The following is a 9079-nucleotide window of genomic DNA, read 5'->3' as shown; positions in this document are numbered from 1 at the left end:
GCTGAGGATCGAACCCGGGGCGCACACATGCCAGGCGAGCGGGCTACTGCTGGAGCCACATCCCCAGCCCTGAGAGTGGCACTTTTTTAAGTTTCTGCAAATCTAATGTCTGGCTTAAAAGAAGATTCTTATAGATGCTCTGCACTCAATCCTTTGCAAGAGCACAGGATCTGTAGTCTTTGGAAAACCCCACTGTATTGCCATAAAAACAAATAAATTCTTAACATGAAAAGAATTTTGACCTTGTGTGATACCCTGACCAATCTTTAAGAACCACTGATTAAGGGCATCACCTTATTTACTTTTTTGGTTGCCTGAAGCTCCCAAGTAGGCTTTATCTATTTTGATAGCTGTATACTCAACCACACCTCCTGGATATACTTTCTGATACATATGGAAAACTTTGTAAACACTTTTTAATGAATAAAATGTTGTAGGGAAGTTTTTTTTCTTCTTCTTCTCATTGACAAGAGGAAAATCACCTTTGCTGCTTCTTGATTGTAAAACTTTCTTTTAGAAATGACTAAGATCCAACGCACTATTTGGTGCCTTAGAGTACTTAGTATATATTTTTTCTTTTTTCTCACTTTTCTTTGCGTGACTGGGGATCAAACTCCTGTATACTAGGTACGTGCTCTGCCATTGAGCTGCACCCACAGACCCTAGAGGACTTACTACTTTAACAACAAATTCTAATATTTATCAAATCCTTTCTGTATGGTAGGCATATTCTAAGTGCTTTATATCCATTTTCTCATGCTAATCCTAGGAGACAGATAATACCGTCATTCCTATTTTGTAGTTGAGGAAAAAATATGAGAAAGGTTAAAGCCCAACCTTACAAAGGACTAAGCAGGATTTAAACCCAGATAATCTGACTCTGGAGCTTTTAGCCTACTATCTGCTGATAAAGAATAAAGATGGGAGATAGAGTGAGATTCCTATAAAATGACTGTAGAGATATGAAAGGGAGGTTAAAAAGCAAAAAGGCTTTAAGCCAAGATAGCTGAGACACTAGACTGGACGCACTGTATTATTTTCCACTCCAGGATTCCTTTCTGCTAAATTTTCTATCTTTCCTTGTTCCTCTTTTCATTTTAAAGATATGCCTTTGCTAGTGGCTTCGTTGCTCAGACCTGGCGCTGACCATGAAATTGAACAGGAGCGGGGAAATCCTGTGGTATCCGCGGGAACGACAGCGTGGAGACACCACTGCGCACGCGCGTTACTCCCTAGGCCTGCCCGCTTTGGCGGCGCGACCAGCCCCAGCCCCTGCTCTCCGCCTTCGACTCCACGCACCCGCCGCGGGTGGGGGCGGGAGGGAGGCTCGAGCTGGGGCGCCTGCGCAGTCCTGGGGGCGCTGGTGTGATCGAGCTCACGTAGCGAGGGCTGCAGTTGCCTCCTCCCCGGAGCTGCCGTCGCGGCCTAGAGGTTATAAAAGGGCTAACTGGCTCCCTCTGCTGCCCAGTTGCGCCGCCAGCGGGCTGAGGGCAGGGAGTAGGTAGCCGGCCCGAGTGCAGGCGACAGGAACTGAAGAGCGCGCCGCCCTCCCGTCCCACTTTCCAGGTGAGACGCTCCTTCGACCTTGGAGACGGGCTGTGGCCCAGGGGCAGCCCGGGTCCACCTCGCACTGCCGCAGCGGTCCGTGCTCTCCTGGCTGTGGTAGGGTGGCTGGGGGGCCGGGGTCTCCGCTTAACTACAGCAGCGTGGGTACCTTCTCCGTTGGAGACGGGTCCCCGTCTCCCAGTGCCCTCGTGCTGCCCCGCAGGCCCGGCTGCTCTGCTCGGGGCTCCCCTTCCCACCTCTGCCCCCATCCCGCCTCTGACCGTTGGGGCAGCAGCAGCCTCTGTCCCCGCCCCAGGGACCAGGACTTTCTTGAATGTTCCTTCCCGGGCAGGAATCGCCCTGTTGATTTTTCCAAGCTCCCTTCGTACCTGGTGCTCCCTACAAAGCTGAGAGGAACGCGAGGGTGGGGCGTGGGTTTTTGGCTGCCACAGCCGCAGATGGTTAGCATGTGGCAATGGAGAGTGGGCTTTACAGCTTACAGCTGAGGCTGAAGCTCTCCAGGCATTTTGCGCTATCGAAAAAATCGTCTGGTCCGGGAAGCGGACCTTCTCTGAAAGTTCGGGCTGAAGTCATCTGTTGAGCGCTGGGGTGCTGCCTCAGCAGCCAGACGTAGCCGGGGGCACCGAGTTTAGGGCTGCTGGAGCCGAGGAAGTTGCTGTCACATCTCCCAGTTGGGGAAGCTGGGCTGCTGCTTCCCTCTTCGTCCCCATAAATCTTTTTAAAGGCACATGAGTTCTCCCCGCCCTCGAGAATTTGCAGAGTTTAAAAGTCCACTTAAGTCAAACATTTCATGATTGTGTGAGAATTTTGAGTTGGATTATATGACTGGCCTCCAGATACATGTTTCTAGGGGAGGAGGGGTGGTACGGTAAGTATGAGAATAGTTCTCCTAAATAATCGTACCTATTAAATACATAATTCAATTTTTAGACGCTAACATGCGTTCCGCAGAGTGGAGAAGACTCTTGGAATTTTGCACTGTCTTAAAGGGATAAAGAAGCAGCTAAATCCCCTTTTAGGAATTGATCTAAAATGTCTAAGACGTTTGCCAATTTCTACTTAACTGTTTCTCTGAGAGCTGTGGCTCTTGGACTTTCCCTTGGAATGCACTCTGAAGGGATGAAGTGGCCACTACGTGAGTGGGGGAGGGGGAAAGACGTGGCAGCAGTGTTCTTTCATCAACTTTTGCTCATTTTTTTTTTTTTAAGGTTCTGGGAAGTAACGTATTTTCCCTTGTAGGTTTGGATGTAGCTTATGAATGGGGCTAGTCTTTTCCTAAAATAATCAGATGAAATATTCAGCATGCAGAGCAGGAACATTGGAAGTTAAACACTTTGAAGGGTTCTTTGGATCTAGTTTATATGGAGAAAATAGGTACCTTAAGCAGAAAATAGCCAAGAAGCTGAAAAGTGAACAACCTTGAATATATTTTGCCTTGATTTGAAACATGAATAGTCTTCTGTGATTTTTCTCTAACTTTGGCTTAAAGTATAACTTCATAATCTTAATATGAAACTTAAATTTTATCTTTTTCTTTCGAAGAATAGATTTTACCACTTACCTTTAAAAATCATGTCAGTTTTGGTTTTGGATTATTGGCTCTTGTAAGTCCTACCAGTGTTTTTGATAGCTAATGGCAAAAGCTTCTTGGATTTACAAAGTCTAAGAAAAAGGACTACTTTGTCTCTTTTAAAATGGGTAATGCTGTTTCCATTGACATACTGAAATGAATTTTAAATTACTCAAAGCCAGGTCTTTTTGATAAGAGCCATGGGCCATTTTTTGTCTTTGTACTTAGCTGGTAAAACAGATGAAAATTGTGTACAACTTTTAATTATTGTTTAAACAACCATTGAAAAAAGAAAACTATATCACCTGTGTAGTCCATGTTGTAGAAGAGAGGGACCTTGGCTTTTGGTAAGGAGATGTTAACCTTTTCTGTTACTGCAGAGTGAACTGTATACTGACAAGCAGTATCTTTTATAGAGCAGTTAAATTCAAACTCCTGCTTTTATTCCAAGGATAAAGCAAGAGTTAGAGTAGTGATAAAGCTTGCGAGTCTTCATTTCTGTGGAAGGGATGTTTTATTTAGTGATTATGAACTGGACCGTAGTTACTGCTCTTTTATTGACCTAAGGGATATACAGAGTAGTGGTACTCAACTTATTTCAAGATCATGGAATCCTTTGGAAAACTGCTGGAAAGTGTGGTCCTAGGTCAGAAAGGGCAAATGTGCTCTAACATGGGATTTTATATACCATTTCTGCCCCCTCCCTACTCATGAACTCTTATTATAAGATACTCTAGAAAAAATAAAAGGCATGCAAAACTAATGTTTAAGGCTATCTAGGCATCTTGAATTTCTTGAATATTTCTGAAAATTGAATTAGGCATAAATTTTGAGGTCTTTTTTTTGTTTATATATGTGTGTGTGTGTGTTTAGTTGACCTTTATTTTATTTATATATGGTGTTGAGAATAGAACTCAGTGACTCTCACATGCCAGGCAAGCACTCTAGCCCTGAGCCACAACCCCAACCCACTTGCTTAAAGGGTTTTAAGAAAAGTTAATAGATTGTTAGAATTATTGAATTGCCAAGTCAATGATAGTACATCATATTGTGTATTCCCACCATATTGTGACATATTTGGTTTGTCACTCAAAGTAGAATAGGCATGAAGGTAAACAGAAATAAATTGTATCACTCTTGGATTAAACTTCATTGCTGTTCTTACAGTGAGGTCTTGAATCTTCCAGTTAAACAATAATGGGTGTGTATATAAATATATGAGATGAGTCAAACAAAGTAGATATATATATGTGAAACTTGTTAAATTTCTCTTCCTACTTGGTGAAATGTATTTGTATAAATTGAAGCTATCCTGTCTTCTAGTCAAATAAATATTGTGCATGAATAAAAATTTACAGAATTCAAAAGCCTTCTCATTTAGGTTACTCCCAGCAGTTTTTGAACTTTATACTGATCATTCCTTGGATGATCAGTATGACTATTAGTATACTTGATTGTGTGTTAGCTAAAAATACAGAGATCAGTGAATGAGTAATGTCTTGGATTTTTTTCTTCCTTAGTGTTTCATATAGGTATGTCCAAGTTTTGTTTGTTTATAAATCCAATTTAAATAGTAAAGTTAATAAAAAGAATTATAAATTAATATACTCAGCCTAAATATTTTTTGGGCAATTAACCTGTTTTATAAATAATTCAAGGGAAGACTTGTTTAGTGGTAGCCACAGTTAACTTTAACTATTTTTCTTTCCATTTGTATTCTTTAAAGAAAGAAACACATGACACTAAAACCTCATTCATATACTAGTCTGTCTCCTATTGCTATGAGAAAATAGGACAGGGTGGTTTTTTAAAAAAAAATTAGGCTGATTTAGATTGTTCTTCTGGAGGTTTAAGAGCATGGCACTGGCTTCTGCTCAGCTCTGGTGTGAGTGCCTCATGGTAGATGACATCACCATGGTAGAAGTGTATGTGAAAATGATGACATGGTGAGACAGGAAGCCAGATAAATTGAGGGTTCAGGCTTACTCTCTCTAACAGCCCACTCTGGGGAAACAAACTTACTCTGAGACCAGCATTAATTCCTTCTAAGGGCAGTGCCTCAACGAGGTAACCACCTCCCACTAGGGCCCAACTCTTTTTTTTTTTAATATTTATTTTTTAGTTGGACACAATATCTTTATTTATTTATTTTTATGTGGTGCTGAGGATCGAACCCAGGGCCTCACATGTGCTAGGTTAGCGCTGTATCGCTGAACACAACCCCAGCCCCTAGGGCCCAACTCTACTGCCTTTCACATCTCCACATTGGGGCCAGGCTTCTCACAAATGAACCTTTGGTGTACAAACCACATCTAAACCATAGCAGTCAGCAATTCTTTTCTTCCTCTAATCATCCAGGGATTGTACTGGACTCTAAAAAGACTTGGAAAGTCCCCTTATATGATCTGCCAGATAACTAAAGCACCTTAGGAAGAGTTTCTTTATATATTATAATGCCTGAAGATGATTCTGTGAGGTAGTTTTATATTATCTCCATTTCACAGTATAAAGAAAACAAGACTCAGAAAAGTCAAGTAATTTGCTCAAGAATTCAATAAATGGCAAAACTAGGACTTGGACTCAGGTCACCTGTTCTCTGATTCATATTTCATATTCCTTCATCATCTCTGATGAGTTGATTAATAGCATATTACCACTGTATTAGAAATGTTTTAAGTATCTAGAGTTGAAATAAACTTGAGTTCCTGGCTAGTAGAAATTAACAGTCTTTTCCATTCAATTTAAATGACTGGGAGTATCAAAAGAGTGATGAAAAATGTTTCATAGAAAAAACAGGACATGAATACTTAAAATAATGCTATTATTTTACTCTGTTAAATCAGTGCTGAATGGAAGCACTTATCTAGATTCTTATCCTCTGCAATAAGGTATTCATTTTTCCTAGTATATGTAGTCTTTTGTGTACATTTTCTTCAACTGGCATCAGAAAAAAAGGGAATTGAAGGCTGGAAAGAAGAGAGTTAGACCAGGGTAAAGAAAAGTGGCATTTTGGCAATATAGCCTTGGGAGGGTTGAAGTTGAGTAAAGTATACCTGAGTCTTCAAGCTATAATCCATCTATTAAGAAAGGGGTTGCTAACCAGTTTTGGCTATTCTACTCTGAACTAATGGACCCTGGCCTGAATTGATCATGTTCAGAGATACGAGCATACATAAATAACCTCTTTTGTATTAGGAATGAGATTTGAGTAATATTATAGGTACCTGTGGGTATTTGTCTGTAATATATGCAGAATGAATCAAACAGATGTTTCAGTTATAGGAATCAAACTTACTTTGATTTTGGAACTTAATAAGACCCAAGAATTGATAGTCAACAACTACAAGTCATGAAAAAAAGCTTTGAACATTGTATGAAATATCAAGTAGAAGAGCAGTATATAGTAGTACTCTCTGATCCAGGAGGGTTACATTCTAAGACCCCCCAAGGATGTCTAAAGCCTCAGTATCAGATTGAACATATATTGTTTTTTTTCCTCTACACACAGTAAGAGATTAAGAACAATAAATTAAAATAGAACAATAAATTAAAGTATAATTATAACTATACTATAATAAAAGTCATGTGATATGGTCTCTCAAATTTTTTTTTTAAAGATAGAGTGAGAGAGGAGAGAGAGAGAGAGAATTTTTTAATATTTATTTTTTAGTTATCGGCGGACACATCATCTTTGTTTGTATGTGGTGCTGAGGATCGAACCCAGGCCGCACGCATGCCAGGCGAGCGCGCTACCGCTTGAGCCACATCCCCAGCCCCCTCTCAAAATTTTGAATGTTACTTTGGAAGCACTTTATAGATTTTCTTTGTATATCCAAATTGCCAGATCACTACACTTGTGCTCAAAATGTCTTAATTCCTCATTGCACTAAAATAATAGTTTTAGGCCACAGTTGACCATGGGTAACTGAAACCACAGAAAGTGAACCTGTGGATAAAGGAAAACTATTGTGTTCTGTTATTCATGTCTACAGTGACAGAAGTGGATTCTGTGAGCATCTTAAAATTACTAGCCAGGGTGGTGGTGCATGCCTTTAATCCCAGTGGCTTAGGAGGCTGAGGCAGGAGGATCTTGAGTTCAAAGCCAGCCTCAGCAATGGCGAGGCACTAAGCAACTCAGTGAGCCCTGTCTCTAAATAAAATACAAAATAGGGCTGGGGATATGGCTCACTGATATAGTGCCCTTGAGTTCAATCCCTGGTGCACCCCCCCAAATTTTTATAAACATGTTAAATTTTTGGAAGGTATTTAGTAAGGTTTCTGGGGAATAAGTAATAGAAATGGAAATTATAAAGTTTTAATCACTAAGATGTGTTTAATCTGTTTTTTATTTTCTGAATAAGATTTTTCACCTGGCTCCCTAGCTCTATTGCCCAAATAATTTTTCAAGCTTTTTAACGAAAAATTGTTCTGTGAAATGTTTATTTCACTAAAGAAGGAAAATGTGTATACAAAGACTGCACTGTTGTTTACTTCTAGAAAAATTGTCCTGGAAATGTTCTTCTGGGTTCTGTGTTGTGATCATTAAGTCTTATTGCACATAATGATATTGTTACTTTACATTGTGCTTAAAGAATAATAGCTTCTTGTTTGAAATAACATACAGAATGGAGGATGTGTTTATATGTTTATATAAGAGTGCAGTAAATATCAACTCGTTTTAAATAAGTTCAAACTATTGTTACACTGTAAGATTAGCTGTATTTATAGATCTAGTTCCTTCAAAAATTAATCAATAAGTGTTTATTTTAGTGTTTCTAAAATCTACTTGTTTGAATTTAGGACCTCAAAACATTTTGGATCTCTCAGCATTGCTATGTTGACCTTTGTTTTTGCCTCATTTCCAGAGAATCCTGTCCCAACACCTTTTAAATTTATACAGATTTATTCATATTCAAAGGTTGCATGAAGACATTCTCAAAGTTACATAGTTTCAAATTTTACTGTCATTTCTTTTAACCTCAAAGATATTTAGAGAATAGGTCTCAATTGATTAAAAAACACTAGTACAAGTGACAATAAATGTTGGTGAGGATGTGGGGGAAAAGGGACACTCATGTATTGCTGGTGGAACTGCAAATTGGTGTAACTACTCTGGAAAACAGTATGGAGATTTCTCAGAAAATTTGGAATGGAACCACCATTTGACCCAGCTATCCCACTCCTCAGCATATACCCAAAGGACTTAAAATCAGCATACTGTAGTGATGTGGCCACATAATGTTCATAGCAGCTCAATTCACAATAGGTAAGCTATGGAACTCGCTTAGGTGCCTTTCAACAGATGAATGGATAAAGAAATGTGGTACATACCCAATGGAATATTAGCTGTAAAGAAGAATGAAATTATGGCATTTTCTGGTAAATGGATGGAACTGGAGGATATTAAGTGAAATAAGCCAATCCGCAAAAAACTAAAGACCAAATATTGTCCCTGATATGCAGATGCTGACCCACAGTGGACCTTGTAGGGGTCGGGGGGAGGGCAGTGGAGGTTCACTGGATTGGAGGGGGGCAGGAATGGGAGGAAGGAAGGCCTAATGGGAATGGGAAATACAGTAGAATGAATCTGACATAACTTTCCTATGTTCATATATGAATACATGACCAGTGTAACTTGTACAACCACAAGAATGGGAAGTTATACTCTGTGTATGATATGTCAAAATACATTTTACTGTCATGTATAACTAAAAGGAACAAATTTTTAAAAGTACCCATAAACAAACAAAAAACACTCTAGGGCTGAGGTTGTAGCTCAGTGGTAGAGCACTTGCCTGGCACATGTGAGGCACTGGGTTTGATCCTCAGCACCACATAAAAATAAATAAATAAAAATAAAGGTATTGTGTCCATCTACAACTAAAAAAGTTATATGTGAACACTAGAATTGTGATGGTGTTAAGTAAAAATATCACCCTTAAG

At 39.6% G+C, this 9079-nt stretch overlaps 1 protein-coding gene across 2 annotated transcripts in view; it reads left to right on the top strand.

The window, feature by feature from the left end:
- Nucleotides 1–1171: 1171 nt before the first annotated feature.
- P4HA1 (prolyl 4-hydroxylase subunit alpha 1) overlaps nucleotides 1172–9079 on the top strand; it is a 66920-nt gene continuing 59012 nt past the window's right edge. For both annotated transcript variants that reach the window (XM_081267564.1, XM_081267563.1), the window contains exon 1: nucleotides 1172–1566. The gene's annotated coding sequence lies outside the window, so the exon portion shown is untranslated. The remainder of the gene's footprint in view (nucleotides 1567–9079) is intronic.

This window comes from Spermophilus citellus (assembly GCF_964194105.1).
Source record: "Spermophilus citellus genome assembly, chromosome: 15".
NCBI lineage: Eukaryota > Metazoa > Chordata > Mammalia > Rodentia > Sciuridae > Spermophilus > Spermophilus citellus.
This window is presented reverse-complemented; position numbering and strand designations above follow the sequence as displayed.